Raw genomic sequence first — 17438 nt, forward strand, 5'->3', positions numbered from 1 at the left:
CAAATAACAGCCTCACTTGATCTAAAGTGCCTCTAATTTAATTTGTATGATTTTTTAAAGTTTAATCAAAGTTGTGTATTTTTTGCTTGCACAGAAGTGCATAGTTGTACTTGTTTCATTTAATAATTTGTAGTTGATTTTTCTGAATACAGAACACTTTTGGCTAGACTCATGGGACTGTTAGTTTAACTTTACATCCTCGGGTTAGTAGGGCTGTCATCCATACTTAGGGTATGTTGTGTTTAGAGTTGAAGTTTTGTAGATATGTGCCAAAGAACAGTCCGACAGTTTAGCTAGCACTGTGCCACCATGACTGAGACTCGGACTTCCAGTCAGTTTTCTTTGTCAAGATTGCTGTTCAGATGTAAACTGTCACTCTGAGGTGTTTACAGCATAAGACTGCCTCGTGGTTTTTAGCTTTCTGTCTCACTACATACGGTAAATACTACAAATAAGTACTCAGCTTTTTAAAAAGGCAGTCATGGTGATGTTTTCTGATATTACTGTTTATAAAATTCTTAAACTGAAGTTAACCTAAGGTTACTTTTAAGTAAAGACAACTTTTTTTATACATTGCAACTCTGAGCAGTCTAAAATTGATTAAGCAACGTTAAGCTATAGAAATACATCCATGCATTTTAAATCATTAACACAACATTAAGTAAAAAATTTAAGGTAAACTTTATGATTTTTATTGAAGAAGTGTTATTACACAAATCAAGTAATGTGCAGCTATGCACCTTTGGTGCAATTTAAAAAACTAGAATTAATTAAGTTCAACAACTCAAATCAACTAAACTGTATACGTGTACATTGTTTGCATGTACAGGGTGGCACAGTATTCTTATATGCTTCCTAAAGCAGACACCTACATCAGCCACTATAGCAGTGACCCTCTCAGTCCTGTGATTTTCACCCGAGCAGATCTGTGCCAGCGTGGCTGGACAATATCAGTCAGGCATAGCGATAAGGATCACCTTCCAGATCTGCTGGGTAGATGCTCATTTTTCCCCTTTCTCACTGGCGCTAATTCTTAAGTGATGAATGCTACGCTCCCGATAACCCATTTCAAAAGACGAGAGAAATGAAGCGAATGTGAAAAGAATCGGGTTGTGCTGTACTCAGGTGTGGCTGCTTCACTTTTCCCTGCTAACTGTTTTCTTAATCCTCAAAAAGTATCCCATAAAAGACATGGGAATTCATACACCGCGATGATTTTGTCACACAAAACTCTTGCTCAGACGTTTCCACCGAAAGCCGCAGGCTCACCAGAGGCAACCGTGCAGCAGTGGAGCTGCAGTACTGTGTGTACTTTGTTCTGGCAGTCACTCACCGAGCTCAAGCACATTACTTCTCCAGCCATGCCAAGTCTGCAGGAATGAATGTACATACATGCTGCTGTTTCCTCTGCCTCCCCTGCTGCTGTTGAAACATGAATGACTCAAAAGCAGTTCGGCGCATATTTCACTAAGCTCGCTCCTTCTCTCAGAACCAATCAATCAAATGCCATTTATGTAGAAGGGTAACATACGGTGAGGTAAATGCAGTATTATTGTGTAATCCGGCTCACTTTTATCTGGAAATTACCCTCCAGTAAAGGGAATGTCAGGGGAGGAAACGGATTTTATATTCCAAAACTGACATTAATTTGCACTTAATAACAAAGTATCCGTTATATTTTTATTTATGTTTTCTAAAAGGTCAATAAGAAAAGATTTTATGTTCACATAAATTCTTTGTGAACTCACCAGGAGAAGTTTAAAGGACCATTAATGGAACTCTACTTGTTCACTTCCTCTAAATACACGGCTATTTACAGGCCATTGCTGGTGACAGGCAGTACTGCTAGGTTAAATATGCCTTCCTTTATGCTCATTACATACATGTCAAGTGCACAGGACCTGCCTCTAATTTACATCATTAGGCCTAAAATTATTGCTTCCTTCAGTTATGGCAGGAACCAGATCTAGCAGGGAAAATGCAATTATCATGCTCAGAGTGATTCCAAGTGGAGAAAAAACATGGATTTCTGACAGCAGTCCTTTAACCTCACAGAATTTGAAGCTTTTCTGGATATTTTTCCGTGCTTTGGCTAAAATATAAAATCTGACTCAAAAGGTGTGGACTGTGGAGCGGCAAAGGAAAGCCAGACCTACTTCAGGAGATCACAGAGTTAAATGGAGGCAAGACTGAAAAAAGTCTGGAGTAGGTTGTTAGGTGTGCAGGAAACAGGGGGTTGGGCACATCTGAGAGCAATCCCAGCATGTGACAAAACGCAGACATAACAGTCTGCTCAGACACTTGTTACCCCCACATAAACACTTGCCTGAGTGAGATAGCGGTGGAGGGTACAGCAGTGGAGGGCTTGTGTCAATCTGTCATTTATCAACCGCTAATTAACTGTTAATTTGCCAACCTTTGGGTTCAAGCATGCAGTCGATTTATTACTCCCAACAAACAGTCACTCCTGAGGGGTCCCGCCGCCTGCTCACACCGACCATCTCGCGGCCTTGGAGAGCCCTGCGTGAACCATCTGCTCCCTTTGTTCACCTCTGCTATGTCTTTTCAGTGATGGAGGTGATGGAGTTGTAAGGCTTGTTGTTATGTGTGTTTGTTTATTGCTACATTTAAAGCGATGGCTTTTCATTTCCAAAGATACAGCAAATACATAACACACAATGTAAACATAACATTAGACTCTATTTTTTTAAAGGGAGTTCAAAAAGTTGAAAGCTCTCGTACAGCTGTTCCAGATGTTATCACGAAGATATAGGAGAGAGGTGGTTCTCTCAGAATAATACAATACAGAATAATAATCAATTAGCAAAGATATAAGGGCAATAAAAAAGGCTGAAGTAGTTCCACGTCTGCCCAGAAAAGAAAGATAAAAATGAGCTATACATGTTGTTGAACTCACCTGTGCTCACAACAGTTTTAGCTGTGTGGTGGTCCCATTATCCACGTAGAGATGGTAATATATGCATCTTTGTTTTTTTGTCTTACAGGATCCATAATGTACATCATCACATTATTGTTTAAGTGCTCAGACAGAATAAGCCAAAGATGTTAGCTTAGTCCTTTTCAAAATGAAAGCTTTTAAACTGTAAAATAACTACCCAAAGGCATTAAAATATTGGCTGTCACCAGATGATTTTGCTTTTCAGACTTGGCAAGCTAGCGAGGAAATATGTACTGTATGCTAACATGTTAGCACTTAGCATGTTAGCATGTAAAAATGTACATGTTTATATGCTAACATGTTAACACTTATTATGTTAGCATGTACATGTTTATATGCTAATATTTTTAGGACTTTGTGCTCTGTTACAGTAGCTATTAAATACTTAATAACTAAAAGTATGCTAGCACCGGCCCTAATGGTAAATGCAGAAACATGCATGTACGTGTTACTTTTGCACTATTTTAAACATAGTTTATATTTATTTTTGGGTCCAAAGAAAGTTTAGTTTGCATAACATAACAAATAATCAAATTAACTCTGAAGCTAGCATGATGCTTTTTTAATATTATTACTGCTATTTACTTATAAATTTGGTAATGTTACATATTAGAGTTAATGTGCCATGCATACATCATTTCCTTAGGGAGTATTCTGATTCATATTTTTGCTAAAGATTAACCCACGATCCCATAAGTCCCGTTTTGATCACTTGTCAAACACAAGCATGAGCACATTTTGGTTAATCTTTTTTGTTCTGATACCTAGACTGACCAAAATTGATAAAACTGCCTAAACTGCTTATTCAGTCTGACCCAAAATTAGTGATTGAGACTACAAATTCAGCAGGAAAATGTTTACAAAGGTCGAGTGAGATCATCGTTTGTGGTTGCAAGTCTTTTTGCAACCACAGGTATCACCTCCCCCGGTAGCCTTTAAAAAGAATGAACTTAAAGAAGGCACTTCAGTGTTTTACTTGTCAGAGCCATCTTTTATACTGTAAATACCTGCCAGCTGACACCAACTCCAGGGTTGTCATGTGGCTGATGGTATTATGTCTCTCCCATCAGGTTACTTCTTTAATATTTAACATGCAAATGTTCATCAACAATATAAAGACACTGACAAGCTCACACACTAACTGTAACATAAATATAAAATACTGTCATATTGAAAGCTAAATACACTGTGCATGGCAGCAAAGAAAACACACTCTTGCCATTTAATAGTGATATGTGATGAAAAATGTCTTTGACTTTAGAGCCAAGTCTGTAAATTATTCTGGTGAAAAGCTGTCAGCGAGTGAAATATTCAGAATCCGGTCCATCCTGATCGTTTTCTTGGCAGACAGCAAAGGGGGGGTGTTGGTGATATCTGAGAGTGGGTGTTCTCCCAAGTGTGTGTGTGTGTGCCAGTGCAAGAGAGTAAAACAAACATGGGTCTGCCTGTGTCCATGTGTGTGTGTGCTGACAGCAAAGGCTATTAAGCCAGCAGATGGAAGCGCCTACCACACTGAGGTGACAGCACATGTCAGAACGACAGAGGAAATGCCCCCATAAAGCATCACTGTTGACAGCTACAGCTTGGGCTGCCTGACACCCGACATGAAGCTCTGCGCCTGGCCAGGTCACGTCTGCTAACACACACACGCACCCCTCACAGATCAAACCATTCTAGCGGGAGGACAGTTCAACAGGTCTCCTCAGAACCACCACAAAAGCCTCCAGCCTGCACAGGATGGTTGGTGTTAGCTTCAGCACATACATCATACATGACAGCAGGCCAACGTTAGAATCCTCATTCTCTTTGCTGACAGCGAGAGGAGGGAGATATGCTCTTGCTTGTTGTGCAAATGGAAAATAATTCCAATAATAAAACGAACTCTCCACACTAATCTGTTCCTGTGCATGCTCCACTTAAACATAATTACAGTGAAACAGAATGCGTGGGGCTAATCCCTTTAAAATGAATCAGAAACTCAATGATAAATCTGCAGCTCATGTAAACAGAGGAGTCCAATGAGGGCTATTTGAAATCCTAATTTCTCAGGCTAATCGCCTCTCGGAGCAAAGACAGACTGGGATTTCAGCGGTTATTACGGAAAGGTATGCCCAGAGATAGCAAACTCAAGATTGTATTCAGGTGCCCCTCCACACACACACACTTTCACCCACTTCAGCAATTACGCTCACTCAAGCGCGCAAGTTTGAAGCCTGGTGCCAAATGAGACCGTTTTGCACTTCCTTCTGCAAATCTCGGAGGCACTTTTGAGAAACGACAGACTATTTACTAACAGTCTGATTGCATGTGTTGTGGGGTAGAGGAGCAGCACACCTGTTGGACACAGGCACACACACGCACATACACGACGTGAATGACAACCTATGTGGAATCAAAATAAAGTAGCTGCAGTGAAAGCTCATAAATTTGATCCGCCCGTCCGCCCCGGCATGAAGGCTTTGAACCCTTTCGCACTGTATTTACCTCACCCTTACATTGCCATGTGATGATTAACATCTGCATAAGTAATTAATCCTCGTTCCATGTAATATTTGTGAACCAGGTAAATGAAGCCTCTTTTTCCAATTTGCCTAACATATTTGTCTTGGGATTAAAGTGGCTGCATTTAGCGGCTGCTCAAACATACTGCCTCAGTGTGCTCACCATTAGACTGAGCATGCCTGATTGAAGGACAGGGCATGCTCAGTCTAATGCGCTCTCTCACAGTCCAACCAGAGGATTTCCTTACACCAACACCCTGGCCGCCGCTCGCTTGATCAGACCCAGGACTCAGTGCATTCATCCCCTGAGCGTACGGAGGGGAGGGGGGCGTCAGCGTGTGAGAGCTCACCTCGGTGGTAATGACAGCCCACTGAAAGCAGACCTGCGGTGCGCTTGAGCTAGCCAGATCTTTTCAAGATGCCTGCAATCAGGTGCTCAGGACCATGTCATTGCACTGGCACACAGCACCGGTTCGAGCCCACTGACGGGCGACGCTTCCTCAGACTGTTCCTCGGTGAAAACGCGTGAGTGGGCGGCTCGGCTGATGGGGATTCAGAGTGAAAATGTTCTTGTTCTACTCCTGGATTTTTTTGGCCTCTTTGCAGAACTCCCACTTTGCCAACCGTACTTTTCACATCCAGCTTAATTATAACTGAGAGCTGCTGGATATTGCGTTTTCTTTTTGAGTGTTCAAAGCTTTGAATGCTAACTGTTGTAAACATCAGAACCATTAAATGTGCTTTACATAATCTTACTCAGGGCAACGGTGAGGCGTATCTCTCTGAAGTTTATTTCCTGTAACACATCATTTAGGGCCAAGCGTTCCCAACAGGTCATTAAAATCCCTATATAAGGACAAAACTGCAAATGTTTGTGCCACAGGCTGGAAAAACAGCGTTCAATCAAAGCACTTTAATTTTAATCATTCATGTTTCCCTTGCAGTTTGGTACCCACACTTTGAAATTGAAGAAACAAAAAATAAACACAGCGTTTCTGGTAAAGAAAACACGGACAAATTTACCCCGCTTTGTCTTTCTGTCTGTGATTGTTCCATGTGCTGCCCACTCCAACACACCCACTTGTGCCAGCAGAAACATACCACTCACCCACGCACGCACATACAGGTCAGATATGGAGGGAAATAGTGCTATCATTTTCATATTTTCCCACATTTGTAAAAACAAAGTAAAATTTTGAGAAACCTTGACACACAGTTTTTCTCTGCCCTTCGAGATGACCCACAGGAATAATCTCTTTGATAACTTTAGGGAAAGTTCACGGTCTCAGTTCAGGTTAAAGCACCTTTGTCATAATGGTATAAGGTATCCAGCATTTGATTGACCCATCCATCCACCCGGATCACCCTGAGGGGGTCGCAAGAGGGAGTTATTCGACATTTCTTTTGCTGAAATGACTCAAGAAGCCACATTTCCTCACCTACAGTATGTTGTAATCATGGATGTAGCTACAACACTCAGCCGTGCTTCTATTACTGGTCACTCATTGTATTGCAGTCAAACAAAGCCAGTTTAAACCATCCTAAAATAATTCAGTTTTTATTTATGTAGCAACTGCAACACTCACCCCAAGGAGCTTTATGGTATGAGCTAAAGATTCTACAAATGTAAAAGTGTTAAACCGCTCTTGTCACAATATCAGAAGCTCTGGGCTGAGTGTTAGTGATGTGATGTTGTTTTCTGGGTTAAATCAAGACAGCCAGCCAAAGCAAACCTTTAAAAAGACGTCCCATTTATGTCTCAAAGGAAAGGAAGGAAACTTGTCTTTTTAAACTTAAGACTAGTATGAAAAACAACCAGAACTTTTGAAAGTTTGGTTGACCATATCAAACCAACAGTTCTTCCAAAACACGTTTTTGATGTATTTGACAGATTATAAATGTTGAGCTCACCTGTATACTGTTCCTGGGGAGTTTACAAAAGTATATTTTGGACAAGACTTAGACATAAAAGGTCTTTCCAACATAAGAAAACGTTTTATGCTTTAAGCCAATCTCAATGTCGTTTAGATGTCTGACAAAGTTGTGTTCAGTAAAGATGGCTGTGGCTCAGGAGGAAGAGCAGGTTTTCTACCGATTGGAAAATCTGTGGTTCAAACCCTGACCTTCATGTTTCAGTCTACATGTTCAATTACCCTTGGGCAAGATGTGCAACCCCAAGTGCATGAGTGTGTCTATGAGTACAGAATATTAGTGAATGAGGCTTATACTAAAAAGTGCTTTGAGTTCCCAGTTTGTGACATGAAGACACATCTTTTTAGCCAATTAACCAACTAATATTTCAAATTGTACTAACCACTGATAATCCTTCTGAACTTCGACTTTTTTGTATTATAATTTTTTATTGAATAGAAGAAAAAGAAGATGAAATATTCTCACCTGACTAACAAAGAAGAGTCAACCATGACTCAAAGTGAAAATCGAACATGCTGACATGCATTTCTCCTCCTACTGAGCTAACGGTTCACGGTCTTCATCGACCTTACCCCATTAGGCAAAATCTCGTATGGAGATCCACACCGAGACCGACTGATGGTCATTTTATTTTTCTACTATTTCCAACTTATCACACCAACAACTGTTACCTTCTCACCAAGCTTCTTGCTGATGGTCTGGTAGCTCATTCCAGCCTTGCACAGGTCTCGTTTGTGAGGCAGACACTGATTTTGTGGACATGTGCGCTTTATACCTTGATTGATTGTAATCTGTGTGCCACTTGGGCCCACATCCAGTCTGTGGGGGGCAGAATTCTGGTTCGGTCACCAAATGCTTATTTCGCTCAATGACATGCAAATCAATTCATAACTTATATATTGTATCTCTCTCCATTGAAATGAAATTACCATAAAAAATGACTGTTAATTTCATTGTAAGTGAGCAAACTTACAAATTCAGCAGAGGTTCAGATACATTTGCCTTCTTTACTGGAATAATATGACCAACATCACTTGTATTGAGATGGTCAGACAGACATCTACTGTACGTGTACACAACTTTAACGTCTTTGTGATTGAAGAAGAGTTACACACGTACCAGTTTTGACTGAGGAGATGACCTCAGTCATTCAGTTATGTTTTCTTGGTGTCCAGAACTGTATGCATTGTATGGCGTCTAGGACAATATACGCACTATTTTTCCTCCATAGTCTTAGGTCTGCCATACGAGGTGTTGCCGTGAGGCTTGGGCCATGTGCGGACACTGTGCAGGCTGCTCTGTGGTCCAGCCTGCTCTGCAGCCCTCTCTGTATTATTACAGCTGTAAGTGTGCCAGCCGGGGGAAATTTGTCTGCAATTCACCTGAATTAGAAGCGCTAACCCAGCTCTCCCGTGGCATGCTGTAATGGTTTGTTTATTTTTGAGGTTTTGCTTTTAGCAAATCATTCCTTATCTGTCATTTGCTTATTGTCCCGTTGAGAAGCTCCAAAGGGGCTTGGCGTGGGGGCGGGAGGTCGTTAGCGCGCGGCCCACGGAAAGCCCCACCTTTACACTCTTTGGCTAAACAGAGCGACTCTGTATGAGTAACACATCCATCTAAGTGCCTGCATGATGTTTTCTCTGCTCCACTCACCCTGGCTTTTTGTTTATCTGGCTTGTTTAAGATTTCCAACAAAGACAGACTTTGAATAAATGCCACTGTTATTCTAAATGAAAGATTCAACCTGCCTAAAAATAGATCTTGATTATAAAGAGTTTCTCTCTGCTCACGCTGACTGCAGCACACATTGTTTTAGCAGCGCAGCTTAGTCTGTAATCAGTGAGGCGGGCTCTGCAAATCCCCCTCAGTAAGCCACATGAATGAGGCCATCAAGATGTAAATTATCACATGATTGTCTATAAATCATGTCATATGGTGCACAAATATGGTAATGTGGTGAACATCTCAAATCACTGAAACGCTATATTTTCTTCAGACAGCTCAAATGAGCATGGGATAATGTTATGCTTATCAATTTTCCATTACGTGTTTCATTTTCTGGGGTCACTCAGAATTTGCTTGTTTCCATAAACAACGTTAAAGCGATTGGCCGAGAAAAAAGAAGGATGAGGACGATGTGAAATCGCCCAAAGGGGAAAAGATAATTAAGATACAAACAGCCGTTCTAAGGGGGTTTAACGGGAGTGACACAGCGGCCGAGTGCTCCTTGATGTGTGGCTAAGTGTGTGTGTAATGGTCCTGCAGATGTCTTTAGCTTTCCTGCCTATTGAGATGTGGTTGGTGTGGGATGTGGATTGTGTTGGGTTTTTTCTCTTTTTTTTGTAGCCGGGGTTGAGCCGGGCAGCTTTGCTGTTCTAAATCAGCCCGTCACACACCGCTGCATCCCTGTCAGAGGCCTATCTGCTACCACTTACTCAGAAATGCAACAAATTTTCTTATAATTGCTTAAAATTTTGTCGTGCTTGTAAATACTTGTGCTTTGACAGTTCATTTATTTTGTTTGATTGCTGCCGACTATATATAGCGCAGGGCCGCCTGCATGCAGATTCCATGTGTCATCCAAATTCTGCAATAAGACAAAAGCGGCTGTGATGATTATCCGCTGGTTTCAGGGTGTTTATTTACTCACTGAGGTCGAAGAGAATTCGGCTATAATTGACATGCGTTCGAGCTCGGGATGGCATCCCTTATGGCTTTCTATGGGAGTGTCTGACAGAAGCATAGAAAGCTCATTATCTTAGAAATCTGTTCCTGCTTCTCGTCATTTTCTAACCCCATTTACTGTCAGATGCGATCAGGTTTGGGAGCTGGTGCACAAACGCAAACTAGTGGAACCTTTCAGACAGAGTAGGTGTTAAGTACTGGATCTTAATCGAACCTCTGAGTTTAATCAGGACAGTCAGTTTACAATATTTATTGCAACGCTTTAATTTAAACCCACGTGTGCAGCTCATGTGACTCTCTGAGCTATGAAAACTCCTGAGCTGCATTAGTCGCTTTTGGGGGTTTTTTACACACTGATTATTGATTTTACACACTGATACTGAGTTTTAAACTTATTTTGGGCAGCTTTCATTTTCTGTGTGACAAGAATAAAATGTTCAGTTTTATATTTTATTTTATTAAATTAAAGTGGCACCAACAATATTTTGTATATAATTTAGGTGCTAAAATAGGAAATGTGAAAGATGTTAAAATTTGAAACCTAATTTAATTTGCTTCAACATAAAAATGTTTCATGGGGCATCTTTAAAATCAGTGGTGGATTTAGAACATTTTGCATAAAGGAGGGACGAGCGGTCTAGGCAGGGTGGCAGACAGCTCTTCAGTGAAGCATGTGAAAATCTGTTATGTGTAAATGGAATACTTTAAAATATTTATTCTATCATTATCTCTTCTAAGAAAACAAAGCTTTTGGACAAAAAAGCAATTAGTTTTTACAAGTATATTAAGGACATAAAATTTTGGGGGGGGCAGCTGGGGGAGGGCAAGCCCCTCCTTGCTCCCCTGTAGATCCGCCCCTGTTTAAAATGAAAATAAAACATTATCCTGTGGACATGAACACTGTATAAAGTGAAAATAAATTAAAATGAATCCACATTCAAATATTGCCCAATTCTGCAGTTCCCCTTTGCTCAGTCAAGTGTTTTAATGTCATGTACTTTCTTGATTTGCTTTTGTTGCTTTTATTGCCCATGTCATCAATCTTGTTTCCACCCACATAAAACTGGTTTTTGGTGGGAAACCTCAGCATGACCTGTGCTAAACAGCAGACAGAGTGAGGCTGGTAACCAGCTAATGAACACGGTCGAGCTCAAGCGTTAAACATGGTAGAGATGCAAAAGTGAGCCAAAAGAATAACTTCCATTTAAGGTTAATTTTGACTTATTGGTTGAATCTGTGGCTACATAAGTAGCTGACGCCAGTATTTACACCCCTGTGGCTGTGTAGTTACATTTCTATGAAAGGCGCACGTTAGGGATGGACACACACACACAAAGCAGCCAACAAAGAGAAAAACTTTGTGTTGTTCTTGTGTAAAATAAATGCAATGTTTATTCTGTCCCAATTCAATTATTTGTCCAACATTTCCTAAAAGATCATTTAAAAAAAAACAAAACGTGGGAATAAACATGTTTTTTAGGATTTATTTTATTTAAAAATGAGTGAAACAAGATTACATTGTGACTAAATGACCTTTTAGAGGCTTTTTCTTCGAAGGCTCTTTACTCTCCGTCTATTCTCTGACACTTCTATCCAAGAATTTGCCCACCAGTGACAACAGCTGCATCTAAGCCTCATCTCTGCTTCTCCAGCACACGGACAATTAAGCACAAAGGAGTGACAATGTGGCTGCTGTCCATCCCGAGAGAGCCTCCAGCGGTTGCCACGCTCCATTTCAGCTCCACAAACACGCAGTAATGTTGTTCTGATTAAAGGCCTGATAGTGTGGCTGTGGATGAACAGCAACTGCTCTGCAGTCAAACAGGGTCACTGATTCTGTGGGAGTCAAGATGGGAAGATGAAGCCAAGACTCTTTCAGATACAATCAAATATGTTTAAGGGATGCTTCACTGATTGCACTTTAGATGGATTACAAAGATGCCACTCGCTTTGACAGATTTCCACAACGATGAGCTCTAAGTTGTTACAAGTGATCCTAATGCAACACAGAGTTCACCGGTTGGATAGTTTCTCCTCGGGGCTCACACTCAACTATGGAAATGCCTAACGAAAGAAAAATAAAAAACAAAATCTCTAAATATGGGATCATTGGTCTGATGTAGGAGATATAAAATGGAAAAACGGCGGCAAAAGTGGAAAAATAGAAATGTTTTGACACCAAAACTCAAAGTTATGAAATTAAAAAACAGTCTTTAAAAATTGCCACATGAAAAAGTAGAAAAATTTGATGATTCATATTATGTAAACTTTAAAGTAAAATTGTTTTTTTTTAATTTGAGGCAAAAAATTAATATTATAAGAGAGAAAGTGTAAAAACAATTTTTTATTATGTAGTAAAATATGAAATGTTAAAAAATACATAAAAATATTTTTTAAAACTTTGATTTTTTTTAAATCAAATAAAAAATATAAAAACTTAATATAATTATTGACCAGTGAAAAACATTTGGTCAAATTCTCAGCTTAAATGTTAACGCTCAATTTAAATATCAATGTTGTTATTATAAAAACAGGTCTCATTAAATACAATCGACTGGAAAAAGAAAAAACGACTCGTTCAGACGTTTCCATGTCAAAGTCAGCAGGTTCATACAAACATTCTTTAAAAATCATTTGAATATATTTTCTCTCGTTGGCCTAGCATCACGTGGTGAGGTTGCACGCTGAATGCCTCTTAAACCATGGTGGCCTTCTAACTCCTCTCTTCTCTTAGACCAGTGCCTGCAAGATAACTGCACAGCATTCATCTTCATAATAAAGCCTGGCTGGATTTGTCCCCCATTTAGCCGGGCTAAAGGAAAGCATTACAGCCAGCAGGCATGTGACCACATAATTTCAGCCAGAGAGGCCTATGCTTCCTCTGTTTGCTGTCATTATGCCCTCTGTAAGCCACATAAAGGCCCAGCCATCCTGAGGAGATCGCTGCACTCCTCACTGCTCGGCCTGATTGGCTATTATCTAAATGAACCAATGTTCTATATCAGGACTTCTGACTACATAACTACCCTGTTAATATTCAGAGGAAGTGCTGGAGGTCAGGGAGCTCTCAGTCGCTTGACCTCGGGGTCGCAGGAACCTGAGCTGCAGAGTGGCACATGGCAATGAATGAGCCCTAATGGTTTAGATGGTATCTGTTACACAGCCGGGAGAAAGCCAATCTCTCCGGGCAATCTGACTGTGGAGAAAAAGCAGAGGCTCGAAAATAAACCCCACTTGTTTCAAAGTAGGATAAAGCTGCTTCACCAGCGCCCCATTGAAATTCCCATCTAGAATGACGAATAATTACACACAGATGACCGAACGGCCGCTTCAGATGCGGCGCGCCTCTACGCGCCGTGTGCAGCCACAGTTGTTTCGAGAAACTCGTCCAGGAAATGCAGTGACTGATTTGGATTGTTTGTTTGTTTGCTCAGTGCTTAAGTGACTTCAGCACCTTGTTAAGGAGGCCACATGCTATCTGGGGGCCACTCTCAGGAGCCTGTCTGGAAGGATTAGGTGAGCATTTGCTTCGTTTGGGCTAAAAACCGGGCCTTTGTGCAGACGTTTAAGATACTTGTTGATGCGTGGCGGAGCTTTGAGTTCCCTTAAAATACTTTGGTAAACATTGGGCTTATCCGCAGCAGCAAAACCATAACCTTAAAGAGCGCTTTCAAAAGCAATTTCCCTCCCATACTATTGCATGTAAACAGAGTAATTGTACTTAGGAGACTCCCACTGTCAGCTGAGTGTAATTTAAATCCACATCATCCACAATGAAATCAGAGCCACTTAAATAGAAATAGCAGTGTCACTCAAAAATATTCTTAGTACTACTGCCACTGCTTATGTTAGAATTTATAGTAATGGTATTATTTAAGGTTTTTCTTAGTTTTCTACTAAAATTGCAAAATAAGCTACAATTTTCTTATTACAGATCCATGTGATACTTGGATAGCAGAACTTTTGAAGAAGAAAAATAAACAAAAAGAGCACTGAGAAATGCTCAGATGCCTCAAGACAGTTCATATTTTAAGGTAAAGATCCTGCAATAGCAAAACCCAAACCCTTGGCGACAGTAGGGAGGAAGAACTCCTTTTTAACACCAGGGCCAAATATCTCCAGCCAAGACATGTATAGAGACACCACAAATGACAAATATAATGTCAACAAAGCTTCTTTAAATATTTCTGTACTGTATTTTTTACGGTGGCCCTGAGAAGCCAAACGGACTGCAACTTAAGAAAACACAAGCAACAAGAAAAACGCTGCAAAAGCACACAAAACACAACGGCAATAGGAAAAAACAAAACAGAAATAGGAAAAAAACAGATTTCCAAAGCACAAGGGAAGTAACCCGACAGACCAGTTGCAGGAACCAAAATATGCTAAGAATTGTGCTGGGAGACACTTAAAAAAAGTGGAGGATCTATCGGTTTTGTGAGGAAAGAAAAGATGAGAGGTAAGTGTGTTAGCCTAACTATTAGCCTAAAAATCCGTCATCAGTATTATATGAATCATGATAAAACACACCTACCATGTTTTGGGTTCCTGCAACTGGTCCGTCGGGTTATTGTCTCCCCAGAAACACTTCCCTTGTGTTTTTTCCTATTTCCGTTGTCATTTTTCCTATTTCCGTTGTGTTTTGTGTGCTTTTGCAGTGTTTTTCTTATTGCTGGTGTTTTCTTATGTTGCAGTCCGTTTGGCCTTTCAGGGCCACCGTAACTTTTTCTGTATAATGACACATCTGTTATATTAAAGCTACTAAAACTACAACAAAATTACCATTGTGTCTTGGTAATAATAACAACTACACTAACTATCTGTTTGCATTACAAGTCATTACCTCTAAGGATAATAATGAAGTACTGCTCGACTGAGCTGTTCCCAGCAAAGAAAAAAAACCTCTAAAAACAACTGGTCAGCTTTGCTAACACATGTTTGCATTCATACATTTCAGAGCTAAACATGTCGCATGTGTTGTTTGGCTCCGCTGTTTACAGGGCGCAGTGACAGCGTATAACCTCGCCCACCCCCGTCCACATCCCACACACACACATAAAGTGTGTTAACCTCTGAAGCAATTTGCATTTATTTACCATGTGCTGCTACATGTGTCCCGAGGTTGGAGTTGGATACAAATAATGTGAAATGAAAAAGACGCAGGAGGTCTTTTCATTAGAGAAGGAAAGGCGTTTAACCAAGGTCCTGTGGAAAGATGTAAATGTGCTGCAGCTACCAAAATGTGGATTTACAAAACATGGCAATAACAAGAAAAATGGTCATTAGAAAATGTAGCACTTCAGTTCTGAAGAAATTTCAACTCCATTTGTAATTGAGAAGGAGATAACTGATTTTTATGCATTTTAAAAATATTTATTAAATTGAACTGGAGTTAATGGTTGAGCTTGTGTGGTCCCACCTGAGGACTCCAGTTCCACCCAGACAGAGTCATGATTGTGGTTATAACAGAATTACATAACCAGCTTAGTAAGAGTAGACCATCTAATTTCATCTTTAGTTATGGTTAGCTGTAGCTGTTTCACAAAGCAGCTACTCAGATATGCAGTTGTAATATATTTTTGTTTACCATTAGCGTCACCGCGGTTCCCTCAGCGAGAAACAGGATCAGGATTTTTCCTTTGGCATTCTGGATTATTGGAGATAATAAAGTGTAGAATACTTTAATAATAAATAAATACAGACATGCTAAAATTTGGCATCATTTACTGTTTTTCACTGGAGCTGATCAGAATTTGCCTGTGACAAAGGCCGGAGCTTCTACCTAATTGAAATCATTTTAATATCTATAAAAATCACAGCCAGCTGTGTTTGAACAAGCCCTACAAGCACATTATATTTATTTATTTATTTAATCAGTGGCCATTACTATTGCACACTGCGAGCTGGTATTGCACCTGGAGCTTAAGTCAGTTGTTACAGCTGACGGGAAACCATCTTTGAATAATTTATAAAGACAAGAAAATATTTTCCCTTTCTGTCAACATCACACAAATTCAGTATCAAAAAAGTGGCACCTGCAGCTCAGCTTGGTTGTTTTTCATAGAAATAATCCACTTCTGCATTACATAATGACATCTCACTCATATCTCAAGCACTGAGTGTGTGGTGATATTTTAATGAGTACGATTCTTTAATGTGGCACCGACTGAGACAAAAAACCCAAATGAACCAAAACTGTCATGTCTTACTGAGACGGCTGCTGATAGACGCTGTGACCACTTAGTGAATAAAACAGCCTTTCTGCGGAGGCCTTGATCACGCTCACATTAATGATACTTTCATTTGGGTGGGCTCTTGCTTCACTTGTGACAGTCATTTCCTTGATGGGCAACAAAAATTAGTGATGACGTGTTGTTTTCCAGTTCCAAGATTTTAGGCCTGCCAAAGGTTAAGGAAACACGCCGCCATAAAAGTGAGCCTCTGTGTTTGTCTTGAAACTGGGCAGCATTTGCTTGCACTTCTCGAGCTGTCGGACATTCGTCTGCTGCCGAGGCAATGCTGTGTTTTGTTTGACAACGGTTTTTAAGTTTCAGCTTCCTCTCAGTGCTCGACTGCAGGAGAAGACTTTTACAATGTGAGCCTTGTATACACTTGTTAGAGCAGAAGGATGCCAGCGAGCCTCACCTGCTGAATCACACATGTACCGTGATAATCACTGATGGTGAGTAATGAAGTATATCTGCTCAGGCTGCTCTGACATAGTTATACTTTGTTTGACAACTTTAGTGTTTTTCAGTTCTCCTGTGATGAATTGTATGAATCCATGACATGTTAGAGGCACCGTTTTATTTATTTAATAAAATCTGAAGGATTGATTAAATCTGTGGTTTCGAAACAATACAAAAGATCTTCAGGTCTTTTTGGGTTGGCTCATATAAAGAAGGGCTGATCCATCCATTCTCTTCCACTTATCTGATTTAAGGTCAGGATAGATAGATAGATAGATAGATAGATAGATAGATAGATAGATAGATAGATAGATAGATAGATAGATAGATAGATAGATAGATAGATAGATATTATCTGAAACGTTTTGTAAAAAATACATAAATAAATATAATAAAAATAATAACAGTAGTGCCCGTTTATAGTTTGTTGGTGACACATGCATGGACATGGGGAGGGTCTAACTGTAAAAAAAGGATACAAAATGAGCACTAAAAATTCATTTCACTAATATGTACTATTGTTAGACGGCCTGTCATAAAAAACAAGAAAACACAAATATTTTAGAAATCCTTTAAAACCTTTTTTAAACTAAATATTTATGTGGCGAATAACAAAATGCATTCACGTTTTTACACCCAGGTTTAAGCTGACACACTGGAAATGAATCAAGC

The sequence above is a fragment of the Pelmatolapia mariae genome, linkage group LG5 (assembly GCF_036321145.2).
Source record: "Pelmatolapia mariae isolate MD_Pm_ZW linkage group LG5, Pm_UMD_F_2, whole genome shotgun sequence".
In the NCBI taxonomy this organism is placed as follows: domain Eukaryota; kingdom Metazoa; phylum Chordata; class Actinopteri; order Cichliformes; family Cichlidae; genus Pelmatolapia; species Pelmatolapia mariae.